At 34.4% G+C, this 17,308-nt stretch overlaps 2 protein-coding genes across 4 annotated transcripts in view; one reads left to right on the plus strand and one right to left on the minus strand.

Moving 5' to 3' along the window:
- The window catches only part of LOC134851132 (uncharacterized), a 131,704-nt gene that overhangs the window by 14,765 nt on the left and 99,631 nt on the right, over positions 1–17,308 (minus strand). The window lies entirely within an intron of this gene.
- Positions 1–17,308, plus strand: part of LOC134851133 (uncharacterized) — a 56,043-nt gene that overhangs the window by 3,196 nt on the left and 35,539 nt on the right. For 2 of the 3 annotated variants that reach the window (XM_063867078.1, XM_063867085.1), the window contains exon 1: positions 7,823–7,999. The exons of the other annotated variant lie outside the window; for it this stretch is intronic. The gene's annotated coding sequence lies outside the window, so the exon portion shown is untranslated. Of the gene's footprint in view, positions 1–7,822; positions 8,000–17,308 lie in introns of those variants that run through there. 3 annotated transcript variants of the gene reach the window in all.

The following is a 17,308-nucleotide window of genomic DNA, read 5'->3' on the forward strand; positions in this document are numbered from 1 at the left end:
CGTGTATTGCCAGAAGGTTTTTTTAACAAAACAAGAATGGATCATTGAAACCAAATTGATTCATGCATTTGAAACAATCTTCACTGACGATACGTGGAGAAGAGCAAATAAAAATTGCATTTTGTCCGTTTTGATGATAGTTCAAAAGGTTTTTGCTTGGGTCAGTTTTTTTTTCAGTCAATTTTGTACCTTGTAACTTAGCCTTTTTCATGAAATCTTTCTATACCATCGCAATGATAATGATTGCTTGAGCGTGTTATAAAACAATATACATCGCGTGTGAGTTACCCAAATAAGCAAAATAAGCAGTTTTCAAGCCCTCATAACTCTACAACAATATTTTCACAAAATAATTGCCACTGCTCGGCGTTGTAAAAAGTCAAATTTTCTTTCTCAATAACTACGTCTAAGATTTATGATTTATTCTGCCTATGTCAAGCTTAAATAATCATAGGGTGTTGATAGCACGGTTGTACTTTATAACACGTGTTTTGCCAGAAGATTTTTTTTACAAAACAAGAATGGATCATTGATACCAAATTGATTCAAGCATTTCAAACAATATTCGCTGACGATACATGGAATAGAGCAAACAACAATTGCCTTTTTTCCGTTTTGATGAAAATTCAAAAAGTTTATGCTTGGATCAGTTTTTTTTTCAGTCAATTTTGTACCTTGTAACCTAGCCTTTTTCATGAAATCTTTCTATGCCATTGCAATGATAATGATTGCTTGAGCGTGTTATAAAACAATATACATTGCGTGTGAGTTACCCAAATAAGCAAAATTAGCAGTTTTCAAGCCCTCATAACTCTACAACAATTTTTTCACAAAATAATTGCCACTGCTCGGCGTTTTAAAAAGTCAAATTTTCTTTCTCAATAACTACGTCTAAAATTTATGATTTATTCTGCCTATGTCAAAATTAAATAAGATAGGGTGTTGATAGCTCGAAGGTGAAATATTCAACTACGAATACTTTTTTTGTGAAAGTATAGGGGTTTGAAAACTGCTAATTTCGCCAGTTTTGGGTTTAATTAACTCGCCATGTATTGCGTTCTTATGACACGCAAAAGCGGCGGATCAATGCGTGCCAAATTGAATTGAGGCAAATCTTTTGGTCGCATTTTTACAAAGCAAGAAGCAAAATGCATCACTTAACGGGTAATAAAAAATTTTTCAAATGATTTTTTTTATTAAGTATCAATCAAGATTATTTTAAATGGGCCTTAAAGTGCAGTGATGATTTTTACCGTGTTTTTTTATCAATTGCTTGAGACACAAGGCGGGTTAAAATTTTATCAGGTTGAATTTTTAAAGGTGGAATAGATAAGTAATAGTTAAAACCAGCTCCAGACAGATTTTTTTGAACTAAGAATTAATTTACTTCCTCATTTAGTTCTTCTTCCTGTCTTGAAATTTGATATTTTTTCTCTTTTTACAAACTTTTCTTTATTACAAAAAACTAGCAAACTTTGAGTACCTGACTTTGAAATTGATCTCGGAATTGAAAAGCCCCCTCCGTCAATTTCATGTTTCCTGGATTTAATTTCAGTCGTGTTTCATCATAGAAAAGCCAATCATATAACCGATAACCGATAACCAATATTATAACCACTAAGCGCCAAATTGGGTCTAGCGATTTGAGTTAAATGGTCTTTCGAAAACTCCTTCAGCTTTGACTCAATTAATTACTTAAAAGTTGTGAACAATTGTCTCGTTTTCGAAAAATTTGATTTCAGTTTTCTGCTTTTTGCACAAACTTGGCGTGGAGAGTGAAAATTAGTCATTTTTTGAGCTCGGCGAATAGTGCATCGGTGGTATTATAAACCAGCCGAAACAAAAACTAGTCGAAGTGTCAACCAGTCGAAAATACGTAGGATTTATGTAGTGGTTATCTTACATTTATGTAACAGTTGCAAAAGTTGTGCAAATTCATTCATATGATGTAACTTTTTGGCTGGTTTATATACCCCGAGCATTTCCGGTTGGTTCATAATTCGGCTGGCTCACTTACTTTGTGCTTTTATCTTTCGTATTTTGAATAGGCTGAGATTAACTAGGTTCTAAAGCTACCGTTGATGCTTATCCATCGGAAAAAAATAGAAATTTTAGAATTAAATTCATTTTTCCTTTGTTTGATTTGCAATTTTTTTTTGTGTTTAGCAACCGGTTCCTTCTGTTTTATTTTGACCGAACAGTTTTTTTGCCAAAACATTTTGAGAGGCTGAAAGTAGAGAGTGTGAACAAATCAATGCTTTCTTATCAGATAAAAACAAGCAAATTTTGTCAGCTAAATACAACCAACTTCTAAGGTCGTTAAATCTATTAGTTTTCAAAACCCTCTTAGCTTTGCAAAAGAACGCAAAAAACCGCAGTTGTAAAATTTTCTTTTGTTTCATTTTGAATTCAGGGAATTGAGCGTTTTATGGGGCATAAAGAATTTGTTGAAAAATTAAAAAAGAGATGGGGAAAATCGTCGAAGAAAAAGCGGTTTCGTGCAAAAGTGTTGAACATCTTTTTTATCCGTACGGATACATAGGATATCCATAGAAAACTGATTAAAACTCAAACATTAAACTTTAACCCGAAAAGGCAACCATACTTGATGATATCTCTTCTTAACATAACCATATAGATGTCTGATCTGTTCAAGTATCTGTTGAAACTAATGCCATATTCAATAGCTAATTACGAGTCTCTGTCTGGCTCATGATTTCATGGTCGGATTCGAATCAGACATAACTTTAACCGTTTGAACTTAAGTTGATAACAAGATTCTTTTTAGTTAATGTCTCAACACTTAGCTCACGTACTAATATCTTTTCCTTGGGTAAAACATGGTGCAGCAAGCAGTAACAAACAACCCACTGGATATCCGGCCGTTCTTTCAGAAAGCTGATATGGCACCTCTTATTGTGATGAAAAAATGGAACCAACAATTGTATCTAGGAACCATCGCAAAAGATGGTATAAATTTACAAAAGCTGCTACGATATCTACCCCAATTAGAAAATCACAAGAGCCAGGTTACAAAATCCAAATAGACGGAGAAGCACAAACTCAAGCTAGAGTTAGAGGTATTCGCAATCAAGAAAAGGAGAGTCCGGTGGTAAAATCAATGTATTCAACTTGATAACCAAGGACCCACAGAGGAAAGAAAACCGTGGGAGGAAGCCAAAATTAAGGTTTGCAGCTGAATATATGTGAGCCTAGGAAACGAAGGGCAACGACGACTAAATCAACACTAACCAGAGATAAAGATCCAGGAAATAATAACTAGAAACTTTTGGGCAAGACTACAACATCTATTCATTCAAGACCGCAATGTTACTTTTGACAGATATGAAGCTTTCACAAGAAAACAAGCCAAAACAGAGACACTTTAACATTTCCAATGCCGCCTAACGGAATTATTGGTAAAAGGGAATTTCAAATGCCCTAATTGTCAGGATAGTGGTCTGGAAGCCGAAACACAAGGGACTTATTCACAGCTACTATCACGAACGACGAGTTACAAAAAGACCTCCAGGCGGTAACTGAGACCCCAGAACAAGCTTATGAAATTCAATATGCAGAGAAAAACTTCTTGAAAACCTACTTAAAACTCGCAAAAAAGTGACAACAGGATCGTCATTTCAACAGACAGGGCTAAAACTACAACCAGTTGGATTCATACAAAGAAGAGTATATCCAAACACGAATTATCAACGAGGCAACAGAGGCCATCCGCAACCGCTAAAACGATATTACCAAGGATAAAGTCAAAGAAAGGGATAAAATCTCAACCAGTTGGATTCATACAAGGAAGGGAAATCAAAACAAGAAAATTCAACGAGGTAACAGAGACCATCCGCAACCGATGAGAGGAAATTGTCATCGTCAGGGAGCAGACCAAAAACAATGCTGCTTCAACAACGCCGAGCAAAGGACAAAATTTGTAACATATGCAATATTGATGTCACTACGCCAGGCTTTGCAAATCCTCCGAGGTTTCCAAAACGAAAAAAATCCAGAACCACCGATGCAAGACACAGATATGGCAGCATACGTGGACAGACTAGAAGCAGGGGATTTCATCCAACGATGGGATGTTATCCACTCAGATGAGACAACCACAATTGCTGTGCACTTCCAAGATTGACAGGCTGACCAAATAATGGAGGTCGATTTGAAGGGACGCCTACTCAGAGTCAGAGCAGGCATCAACAACCTTGTAATCATTGCTGATACAGGATCACACACTTCGTATTTTATCAACAAGACAGCTACCACACTGCAATTTTTGGTCAACAACGCAAAACGAAATCAACAAGGGGGAAACGACAAGGCAAATAGAATGGTATGCTACAACGGGTACAAGATACCATCACTCGGAAGGATTATCAACCCAATTGAATCTGGAGTGCGAACAGTCAAAACCGCTTTCTTTGTTGTGGTAGACGACAAAAGGGCAAATATTTTGGGCATGAACATCCTACCCCAATTAACATCCACTTACACCAACAAAAGCCACCTGGTAAGTCAATGAATTTTGTATCAAGACCAGTCAGATACAGTGATAACAAACTGGGGAAAATTGACATACCCAGGGGCTTGCACACGTAACAGAGGCTCGAAAACCCACACGGTTCACGAAAAGATCTTAAATGACCATAAGCATTCCAACAAAAATGACGTAGAATCTCAATCGACATCCAAGTAAGAGTTCGAAAAGAAATGAAATCTCTAATAGACCACGGACATATTGTGAAACTCGAAAGCTGCAGCTATTTATGAGCCCAATAGTTATAACAGTCAAGAAAGACCAATCTAGCAAGGTGACAATGACTTCAAAGCAAATAAACAAGGCATTTCATATGAACAAATATCAAATGCCTAATATTGACGTTCTCCTAGACAACGTGGCTTAATCAGCGCAAGAGGGGAACGACAAGCCCGGTACCACATTCTTTTCAACCATTGACCTCCGATATGCTAACAGCAATCTAAATCTCGATGACACAACAACAACGCAGTGTAATTCCAGCATAATAGGAGGCCAAGCAACATGAATTACTTGTTTCTAAAAGACAAACCGGTCAGAGTCGAGAGCCGTGATTAATAGTTCATCCACATAGGTGCGCATCTTTCATTAAAAAACATACCATACGACATTAAAAAAATTAAACAATCCCTATTGGCTGAAAATCCTAAAATTGACATTGCCACCCTTAGGACACGAGGAACTATTCGTAGGCTAACCGCACAAGAAAAACGAATATTAGAAAAAATTCCTCTAGTGAACCTAAAAAACCATTAAAGCAGAAAACCGTCGACCAAAAACTATGAAATTGTATTGAGCAAGTAGATAGAAAATCCGGTACAAAAACCCTCAAAAGCAAAAACTCCAAATTGTTCGGTTCACCATCTAAATTAATCGAAAACGATTCCATTGGAAGACAGAAAACAGCCGCGAGTAATTAGGCATAACGGACTAGCAATCGTACCAGACCCCAGAGTCTACGGCAAGTGTGGACCGGTACAACCAAAAAATTTTTGTGGCATAACAACACTTACCAAGATGAATACCACGATTTTCAGACGTAGGAGACAAAACAACTAACAGGCAACCGGATCCTTGTCAATAACAAAACCAGCCACAGCCGACAAACCAATGCTGCAACCATCAACGTCAATGAGTCCAAACGCCAACCGCCCAATAACATCGAAGAAGTTATACATCATTCGATGAATAGAAAAGCATTAGGACCACAGCGTATCCTTGAGCCAATAAAAATAAAAACCAAAAAAACACAGCTCGTCAAACAGAAAAAAAAAGAGGAGGCGAAACCCCAGCAAGCGGCCACTCATGAAACGAAAGGAAGCCCAGAGAAAATCCCAAATAGAGACAGCACGCTGATTCAATTTGACTGTGATACATCAATCTCATTGCCATCGGAAGACTACGAATTCCAACATAAAACACCGTCACCACAAAGGCCAGCGGCAAAAAAAAGATTTGAAACGCACGCCAGAGAATATCATAGCACCCGAAAGCGGACGCTCTCCAAGAACGAGAATTAGTACACTAGCTAAAAAGTCGGAAATGCAATCCCGATTAATCGGGTTGCAGAAGCAACCTCCGAGGTAAACAACACCATTTGCACCATAGCCCTTACCGACACGCTACCCCAAACACTCAACCACACGGAGAAATTGCAAAACTATTACACCAAGAATCAACCACATTCTGGAACAAAATCAGCCCCGAAAAAAGCACACCGATTACGCCACCACCTTCCTCGTCGCGATGGGCGATAAGGTCGAGATAGGTCATTGATCGACCACTCACAAACTCAACATCGCCAGATGCCAAAATTCTCAGAGACTTCGATGCCGCAATAAATATCCGAAAACCTATTTCGCCTACAAAAAATTCAAAGATTTTTCAAAAAGAATGCAAACAGCAAGCACCAAGCTCGAGCAAAAGTAATCAAGAAATCGACACCTTTAAAAAAGGAAGAAAACCGAAACAATTGGACAAAGAAAGCAAGCAATACGCCAACCGCAGCAAAAAGCCCTCACAAGAAAACAGAATCGGGAAACAAAACAGTAAAAAGAAAAGACGCGGCAAAACAAGATATTGATGACAACTTTATAACGAAACAAGGGAGAATGTTATCCGTACGGATATATCGGATATTCCTAGAAAACTGATTAAAACTAAAAAAAAACTAAACTTTAGCCTGATATGTAACCATACTTGATGACATCTCTACTTTACATAATCATATAGATGTCTGATCTATTTAAGTACCTATTAAAACGAATGCCATATTCAAAAGCTATTTATGAGTCTCTGTTTCTCATTATTTCGAGGTCAGATTCGAATCAGACATAACTTTAATCGTTTGACTTTAAGTTGATAACAAGATTATTCTTATCTCTACTTAGCACTAGTTTATGTCTCAACACTTAGCTCCATGTACTTACATACTTTCCGTGGGTATAACAATCTTCTCCAGAAGTTAGACCAATTACCATTGGAATATTATAGTACCGTTTCTGAGATGATCATTTTATAAATATGACAAAAATAATATACTATAAAAATTTTTGAGGTAAATTGATCCCTACCATACAAAAAAATTGGTCAATAATAGCTCCGCTATGGCCCAAAAGAAAACTTGTGGCTCTATCGGCATACTTCAAGTTTTAATTACACAGAAGGGATTTTTTGCGCATCGTTTTACTGTGATATGCGTTTCTAACTCTGACCAATAATTTGGTGCTAGAGGTTGAATGTTCTTCAGTTATCATCGCTGGATTGCAAACAGCGCGTGCTTTGAAGCTACTACGTAAGCATTAAAGTCGAATATTAAACGCCCCATAATAGCCTTGAAAAATCTCTCTTTCAAACAAATTTTTACTTTTTGCAATTTTTTGCGGCTCAATTTGCGGCGAGCTGAAGTTACGTCAACATGTGTGGAAACTATTTGCCTACCATAGATATTTTTATAGCAATTAATAACAATTCATTACAATTCAAAAGAAAGTTCATGTTCGCAAGGTCATTACATATTCAACTTACAATAGCGGAGAGGTTATTGATTCTTTATAAAATTCGTCGCTTTATACCAATATCTACTGCATATACACCAAGCTACGAAAAATAATAAGTCAATTATGAAACTTCTGCTTGTTAAGTTTGATTATAAATAGGCGTAAGCGACTTTGATTTGCATGTTAAAGAAAGAAAAATCTGGAAAGATGAAAGACAATTGATCTTCACATGGTTTGTCATTGCCATAAAGGTCTTCAAAACACGATGGTAAATAACATGTATTTTTCAGCTGCTTTTCAGCTGCTTTTGATTCAATGTTTTTGATGACCTTCGCAAGATATTTTGCTCGTCATCAGAACGGAGAAAACATTGAACAATTTTATCTTTTCAAAGCACATCCTTGCATTTTAATTTACATATGAAGTGGTCATTATTTATTCAACGGCAAAAAAGGTAAAAAAAATTTGTTGTGTTTTGAAATCAATCGATTTAAAAAATGCCATTTTACCACGACTAATGCGGAAAAAGTGGTACATGTTTTTAAATTCTAGTGTTAAGAATGTGTTAATTTCTTGCTAATTAGGCCCAGAAAAACGCTATTAGGCCCTATTATAACAAAACTTTCTGAAAACGGAAACGATTTTTGAAAAAATGCTCTTTCAAAAATTCAAGAAAAATTTTGAGTTTTAGAAAGCATTGGTTTTTTTATCCGGTGATACGGTGTGGGGTCGCAACAATTTTAAATTTAACGCTTATTAAGAGCGACATGTTCTTTCTATAAACAAATGAATGTCCTAAAAGTTTCAAAGTTAGAGCAAAGTAGTTGGCCATTCAATCAGGGGCGGATCTAGGATTTTCTCGAGGGGGGGGCGGATTTTCGAAAAATTTTCTAAAATTTTGACGACCTTTTTTTTTTTTTTTAGGTCGACCAAATAGATTTTTTGAGCTCTCCTAAAGCATTGTTTTGCGCCTATTTTGGCAAAATTTTCTGCGCCGCAGGCAAATTTTTGAAAAAACAGTCAAAAAACCGTTTTTGGGCACTTTTTGAAAAATAAAAATTTTGACAAAAAAATTGCGTTTTTTTTGGCGCGCGCTCCCCCTCAAAGTTAGTATATATTGGCGCCAAGGCGCCTTTAGAAAAATTTTAGGGTCGGTCCGCCAAAAATGGATTTCTGAAAAAGTATCAAAGGGGGGACTGATTCAATGATTTTTCAGTGGTTTGAAAACCTATGATGTTGAGCAGAGATTATTTTAAAAGAGCAAAAACTAATCGCTAAATTTTTGGCACAGCGTCTGTGTCAATATTTCTATAAATTGAAATTGTACAATAAGGGTCTAGCTAACTATTTTTCCCCAAATTTTGGATAAATGAAATAATTTTTGTATCCATGAAGCATAAGAACGAAAATTGAAATGTTTCCCATTTATTTTTTCTAAATTAGTAACAAGACTGTGCTAGTTTCAATAGGCGACCTGCGCTAGTTGGCCAAAACTGGTGACAATAAAAATTCCAGACATAAAAAAAACTACTCAGACGATTGGATGAATTGTTTACGTTCCACAGTTTTTTTCAATATAAAGAAATTTTCGGAATAGTTTTTTTTTCATTTAAAGAAATTGCATGATTCTTCGTTGACTTATACTTTAACTTCTTGTTCTGAATTATTAATCAGGTTTGATTTCATGTATATACCAGTATATACGAAATTTTAGGGGATGGGGCGCGCCGAAAAAACGCTACTTTTGGTCAACATTTTCCAAAAAATGACCAAAAACTAGAGCAGAAAATTTTGGAAGTTTTTTGTCAAAGAGGTTCTTTGTTTTAAAAGAGCTCGGAAAAAAATTTGGATCTTCTTAACAATTACCCCCCTTTTAAGAAACGCATTTTCGACCAATCAGATTGCAGTAAAATTAGAAGTCTCACTACAAAGCTCTAGCGCTAATTTACTGCTTTTATTAATAGGGGTGGCAATTACTAAGTAGGTACCAAAGAGAGGGCATTGTTAAGTAGATTCAAAAAATTTGGTCGAAATAACAAAAAAAGATCATCAAAGTTTCAAATTCAATTTTTATTGAAGAATTAGTCACTGGCCAAAATCTAGAAAAAATTTTAAATTCAAAACAGGATTGTGAAAAATTTATCGAAATTGCTGAAAAAATTACTGATAAACAATAAAAGTGAACAATTTTGTCCACTTGACCCCAAAACTCTTAGTAGATGGGCCAAAAATGGTTGTCGTACAATAGTTATCAAAAGGGTACTTTTTGAGTGGCGTTTTAGGGTACTTTTACTGCCAAATCCACAACTGCGGCAATCTTGTCCGTAGACTCAAATTTGCGAGTGTATATAATCTGCATATTAAAACTGAAACTAAACATATTATTGTCATCAAGACAGGTAGACAAACAAGATAAAACGCGTAGGGGCAAAACCTGAAATTGAGGTGATATAAATTGCGTCTATTCTTGGAATAATTAGGGGTGACTAGAACTGAAAAGGAGCATCAAAGCGTAAAGTCGTAGATTACTTTGTTCTTTTAGTGTCGGTGACTCTGATTAATAGGCGCCTTATAGTTATGGTGTTAAGGTGATAGTCTACTACACATTAAAACGTGAGCATCAGTTATGGTATCCGGCAAATAAGACGACAGCTCTTAAGACGACAACCGTTTTTGAGAGACTTTAAGACGACCTTTCACAAACTTTTTCAGTTGTGTTTCTGAGAAATATGATCCGCGTAATGTCTAACTGTTCATTTTTAATGTATTTAACGCTCACTTGTCGTCTTAAATGTTATATCGTTATAATGTCCTGTCGTCTTATTTACCTGTCGTCTTATTTACCTGTCGTCTTATTTACCTGGCATCATCAGTTATACTTAATACTTTAACTCATAACATAACGAAAATTTCACTATGATTTTTTTATATAAGGAAAGTCCGTCTTTTTATAATCAATTGGAAAAGGTTGTGCTACATTTATTTTTCAATTATTTTTATTTCAGTTATTTTTTAAATTCTTTTTAATATCAATTTTATATAAGGAAAGTCCGTCTTTTTATAATCAATTGGAAGAGGTTGTGCTACATTTATTTTTCAATTATTTTTATTTCAGTTATTTTTTAAATTGTTTTCAATATCAATTTTATGTCATTATTTTATATCATCATCTTATATTATACAATATTGTTGCCTTTACCCAATTAAAGCTACCTGTTTTTCAACTTAAGTTCAAATGCGGGTTATTTAGTCTACATCCGTTTAATTACTTTGAGTATAACCCGTCCGTTTTGAGTATAAGATCCGAAAATTTCATATCAGAGAATCTAACCGGACTAGATTTCCAGTTGTTCGAAGAAATAACGGAGATGATTTATGATTACTTCAGTTGATTTTATTTTGCTCAACCCTCGAATGTTCCGAGGGGGACCATCCATTCATCCAAAAACTGAAAAGAGCAAAGGTTCATTTGCTCAAAAATTGCAGAAGTAACAGCCGCAGTGGTGCTAGCGTGGTTAGCTTGCCAAAAGATAGTACGGGTTCTCGACAGGGGCTTTCATAAATTATTTGGAAGCACACAATTAATTGCAATTTAGTAGTTATAGTATAAATTTATAAATGAATTAATTGCAGGTCTTCCAAATGAGTTCAAAGTTCAATTTTGAAACCTGATCTAAACTATATTTTATGATTGGATAAATTAAATGTTTTACCAATGTAAAGTATTTAATATTAACCAATCATGATCCATCTAACTAACAACCCACTTATTTGTAAGTGCTGAAGTTACTTGTAATTTCAGCACCAGAGAGATTTGAATTTAACTTAGAAATTAGTTGGACTCTCCCGAGCACTTCAGCAGCCGCAATAAACCAGTATACCCTAGATCTATTGAGCCTAGCAGAGACTAGTTAAACAACCTGAGACTAGATAGTATAAGAGTAAGATTAGGATCGGTATTAGACTAAGAAGTTGCACGAATCTATCCGGCCGAAAATAAGATAGCGTGACGAGCAGACGGTGTACCCTATCCGAAATTACTCTATGAGTTATACACCCCAGTCATAACTCATCTGGTGCGACCATAAGTCTCGAACAAGACCTTACTAGATTAGAATTAACCAAAAATAGATTAGAAATTAGACAAAAACATTTACAAAATGTTATACGACAATAATTTAATTGAAATGTCTCTCCGACTCAATAGATCAGAGCCAATATTCCGAACCATAATAGAACTACCCGGAATTGGAAGAAGACCTCGAACCAAAGACGACATACGACAAAGTAGAAACTTGCCGTATAGTTATATGATAGTTCGGCAAAAGCCAGAACAAACTTTTATATTTCGAATACTACTTGCAATGAATTTAGATTTCCATTTGCAAACATAAAACCTTGAAGTTACTCTTCAAAATCATTTAAGGCGCTAAACAAAATTAATATTATACAATAACGATTGATAAAAAGATCTAAGATCGTTTCCCTAAAACTCTGCAGTATTATACAAAACATGTTTGAAAAATATTTATTGGAAAACAAAAATAAAAATTAGTAGCATGACAATAAATGGTTAGTAATCATAAATCATCCTGTTGTTCCAGCTTCATCACCTAAAACATAACAGCAATCATCAACTCACTAATATCATAAAACACTAAATCTTTCCTTTACACACATTTAAAACTTTATTAAAACTTAAATTCACTTAATTTTAAAACCAGATCATCAAGGCTTATCCTTGGATCTTAAATCATTTTCTACTTAATTAAATTTTAAATTTGATCATCAAGGCTTATCCTTGGATCAAACAGAACAACTTTGTTCTCCCCCACCCACTTAATTAGTGTCTAACGACCTCAAACGTCGATTCACTACCCAACCCTTTCTAAAGACCCAAGACTAATAGAAATTTTTAAAACAAAACTAATCATTCAAATTAGGATAAACAGTGAAGAACTTCGGTTATTCATCCTTCACTTGACCCCCCCTCTTACCAGACCCAGGATAAATCTTAGACTTAGTAAGTTTAAAATAGTATCTAACGAACTACTCGCGTTCTAATTATACCTGAACCTTGTGGATCGATTTACTATTCTCCAACCCTTGAACACAATCACTACCCCTAAGTAAGATTAAGTAAGTTAACACCTTAGCTTATACTAGTCACGAGAAAGTAAAAATCATTCTTCGGAATCGATATACTTTTCTCTCCAACCCTGAACAAATAGACCCAGGTTAAGCTAACCAAAAAATCGTAAGAACTAACAGTTTAAGAAAATAGAAATCATTTAACAACCTTTGCATCCGTCATTCTAAACCTTATGTCATTTAAAAACCTAGGAAATAAACAAACAATCATTTTACACAATTGTGAAATAGATAACAAAAAATACGACCTTGTAATCACACCTCATACACAAACAGTTGGATACATTCGCACAAAACGACAAACACTAAAGAGGAAAATAATAACTAAACAAAGACAAATAACACGAAAAAGATTTTCAAAAAATCGAAACGCATTTTCAGAATCAGAAACCAACAGTTTAGACGAACTTTACAAATTAAAAGAATCAATAGATAAAAATTACCCACAACACGATCAATTATATTTTTCTGACTCAGAAACAACTTCAAATTCATCACAAAGAGGAAAAAGAAGAATAAAAAAGCAGTATAAACACAAACCAGTACATTTATACAATTGGAATCAACCAATTCGACACATCAATAATTACATATTAACAGTCATCGAACGGAAAAATGAGTTCAACACACACCCCAGGTGACGAAACTCCAGATGACGATGAAATCTTTCCTTTTATAGTAGATGCAGATACTGATAGAGGACAACACATATTTTGTCAAAATTTACTCGTAAATTTATTTGAACCCGGAATCAGTCCATGTAAAACAGAGTTCCCCGATGTAAAAATCAAAAGACAAATCATAGATCACTATCTAAAAGATATATGCAACATAACACAACAGTATGGAATCTACTCCATAGAATTCACTTCCCCAAACCATAATAATAGAACATATACTATTCAAACAGACAATCTTGATTTAGAATTTTCAAAAGTTTTTTCAGAATATATAAAAAGCATCCAATACCATAACTCACAAAGAGCAAACTCCATTTTCACTAATGAAGTTTTCGCAATAATATATAGTTATATTTCGATATTAGAAAACGAAATCCCATTAACAAATGTCTCACCGACAGAAACATCTAAGCATTTGAAAGTACGACATGAAATTACACTACTCTCTAGTTATTTAAACATCATTAAAGAAAATTTCACGAAAGATGACGTTTCACAACATACCAAACACGATCTACAAAAAATTTAAGCATGGTTCATAATAGATTATTTCACACACAATATTGATTTAATTGCACAAGCAAGAAAAAATTTTAGACCCCAAAATTCGAACGATGATACCGCTATCACAGAACAATCAGATTATGTTTGGGACCCCGAATGGTCTCATCCCGCATTTATAAGCTTTCCACAATCAATCTCAAGTCAAGCAATAGGTACAATATCTTACATAAGAGATTATGTAGGAGTAATACCATTAACAATTGATGCAACACCATTAAACTATAATACATTTCTACCCGATACACAAAATAATAGTTTAAACTCTACAGTCATACACAACGAAAACCTCAATGGAACTAGGAATCTTACTCAACAAGATATCCAGACACCATCACACTTCATAAATGAAGAAATTGTACACACAACAACTACACAACAAAGTATTTCACCAATACGCCCAAATTTAACAACACCAAGAAATACAAATCCTTCACAAACACAGGTAACCTTACAATCAACCGTTAAACCTTCGGTTGCCCCTAAATATTCACATATGGATTACCAAACATACAGACCCATGACAATACCATCAAAAACACGCAAAACATTCACTAGAAACAACTTTGCAGACCATAATTATAATTATACACATCCATCAAAAACAAATTATCAACCACAAAGGAATTTTAATCAATATACAAAACCTCGAAACTGGGATAACCCAACGGCCCAATATAATTCCAAAAATTTTCAATCAAATCCTCCACAGGATCGCAGTGAAAATTACCCATTTTTTCAACAAAATAAAAATAAAAAACAAACACCTTATCAAATGGATTATTTATCCTCAGATGACGATTTCTTACAACCAGATATATTTGCACCAAATACTCAAGAATATCGTAGACAAGGAATACAGAAAACACGTACAAATCATAGGAATTTTTCTCCACAACCAATAGATGCACAACATCAACAACCAATTCAACAACAAAATCCAATTAATACACAATCTTTTCAACCAATTCAACAACAAAATCCAATGACTGCACACTCGTATCAACCATCACAAATGCAAAATGAAATACCACTCCCATATTATCTTCAACAACATGAAATAACAAGAAACCAACTTTCAAATTTTTCTCAAATGCCAAATGCAGCAGAATCATTACAAATGACAATGAATCCATACCTAATGGGTGGATCATCGATAACATCAAACAAACCTTTAATGGTTTTCACAGGAACAGACCCTGAATACTCTGTAGAAGATTACTTAAATGCAGTAACAGCAAATTTGATTTTAAACATAGGACCTGAACCAATTAATACGCCACTACATCAAAACTGGATACATCGACGCACAGCGTTGATACAAACAACCTTAGATGGCGCAGCCCAAAAATGGTTTTCAGTACTACCTCTAGAAATAAAATCAAACTGGAAAAGATTTACACAAGAATTTTCAAAAATGTTTGACTCTGAAAGAAACAAACAACAACAAAGAGTTTTATGTAATGAAATTCGCAGATTACCAAACGAAACCATCAAGCAAATAGCAGTACGAATCGAAACACTAGTTCGAAAAGCATATTCACTAAATACACATGACTATAAAAACACAAAGATGACAGAAATCTTAATGATGACCTTAACACCACAATTAAGGAAAATAGCAATAAAAAAGAGAGCATCCCATCCTTCTTCAATTCGAGAACCCGATTTAGATTTTCGAAAACTAGTAGACAAACTAGAACAAGCAGAAATCACGATGAAACTAGAAGAAACGGAAAATCTGAAATTACAATACGTTAACAGAATTGAAACGACTCCCACTAATATTAATAATATACAGGAATCAGAAACAGACCTCGTTGAAAAAATCACTGAAATACTCAATATTTACGAAAAGAACCCGAACTTTAAAGGCAAACCATCTTTCAAAAAATGGTGTAATTATTGCCGACGATACGGACATAGTATTTCCGAATGTAAACAAAAACAGCAAGATAGTCAAAATAAACCTCAAAAATACAAAGAACCAAATAAATCATTCTATCAATACATGAAAAAAGATCAAAATTTACCGAACAAAACAGTTCACAGCAACAACAGTTCAGGAAAACCACTCCCGAACAATACAAATTATACAAGAAATCAATCCCCATATAACTCAAGTTATAGAGGAAGATCACCAGAACGAAGAAACACGTATAATTCATCACAAAATCACTACAATAGACCAAATAGTAGAAATAACTACTCCAGATCAAATTCAAATACACAACGATTTGTTTCTAGATCTAATTCCCAATCAAGAAATAACTACTATCCAAACAACCAATCACGAAATTCATCATACAATAGGAATAGAAACTACTCCTATAATAGAAATAGAAGTTATTCAAACAACCGAAACCAGAATTACCCGAACAATCGATCAAGGAATAACTCATATAATAGATCGAACTATAACAGACCAAACAATAATTACCAAAACAGATCGCGAAATAATTCACAAAATCGACACCCAAGTTATAATAATCGTTATAGAAATTATTCCCAATCACCACACCGGAATAATAATAACTATAATAACTCTAATAATCGTCATAGAAGCAGTACACCTAAACATCAAAGACAAATCAATCAAGTACAAGCTAATCCAGAAACAACATCAGACCCCCCAGGTATTGATAACACAGTAACTGATACGTTACAACTCAATCAAATAAACTGTACATCATCAGATTCAGAAAGTGATACTGAAAACACTCTTTCTATCAATATGATAAAAGTCGAAAATGACTATGAATCTGTCATATATGAACAACCCTTTCCATCACATATATATGAAAATCAATCAGAATTTCTTCAAAATTATTACACTACACCCATAAATTCCACATCAACGACGCAAGAAACAAACGAGATTAACACTACAGATCAAACCAATAAAAATACCAAAACAAAATGCTTGAATACAAACCATATTTATCAAAATATACAAAAAGAACAACCCAAAGAAAAAATTTGGACAATACCATTTCTCTTAGAAAGCCCAAGAAATAAAGAATTTCAACCACCAGACCTTGAAATAGATTTTTTAATTGATTCAGGAGCAGAATCAAACATAATAAACATTCCCACATGGAATGAAATAAAAACTTTACATCCAAAGCTAACACCTCTTGACACCTCCAGTAAGTTAGCAACAGCACAAGGATCAACATTGATAAACTACGGAAAAATCCAATTATTTCTCCTCCCTACCAGAACAATGGAGCAAAGTAAAATTCTAAACAAGCCATTTAAACAAATATTCCATATCACTGATATTAAATATAATATCATTGGAATACCATTTATTTCGAAGTATATACCAACAATTAACATCCTAAACAGTAAAATATTAATCAAAGATA

The sequence above is a fragment of the Symsagittifera roscoffensis genome, chromosome 7, assembly GCF_963678635.1.
Source record: "Symsagittifera roscoffensis chromosome 7, txSymRosc1.1, whole genome shotgun sequence".
In the NCBI taxonomy this organism is placed as follows: Eukaryota; Metazoa; Xenacoelomorpha; order Acoela; family Convolutidae; genus Symsagittifera; species Symsagittifera roscoffensis.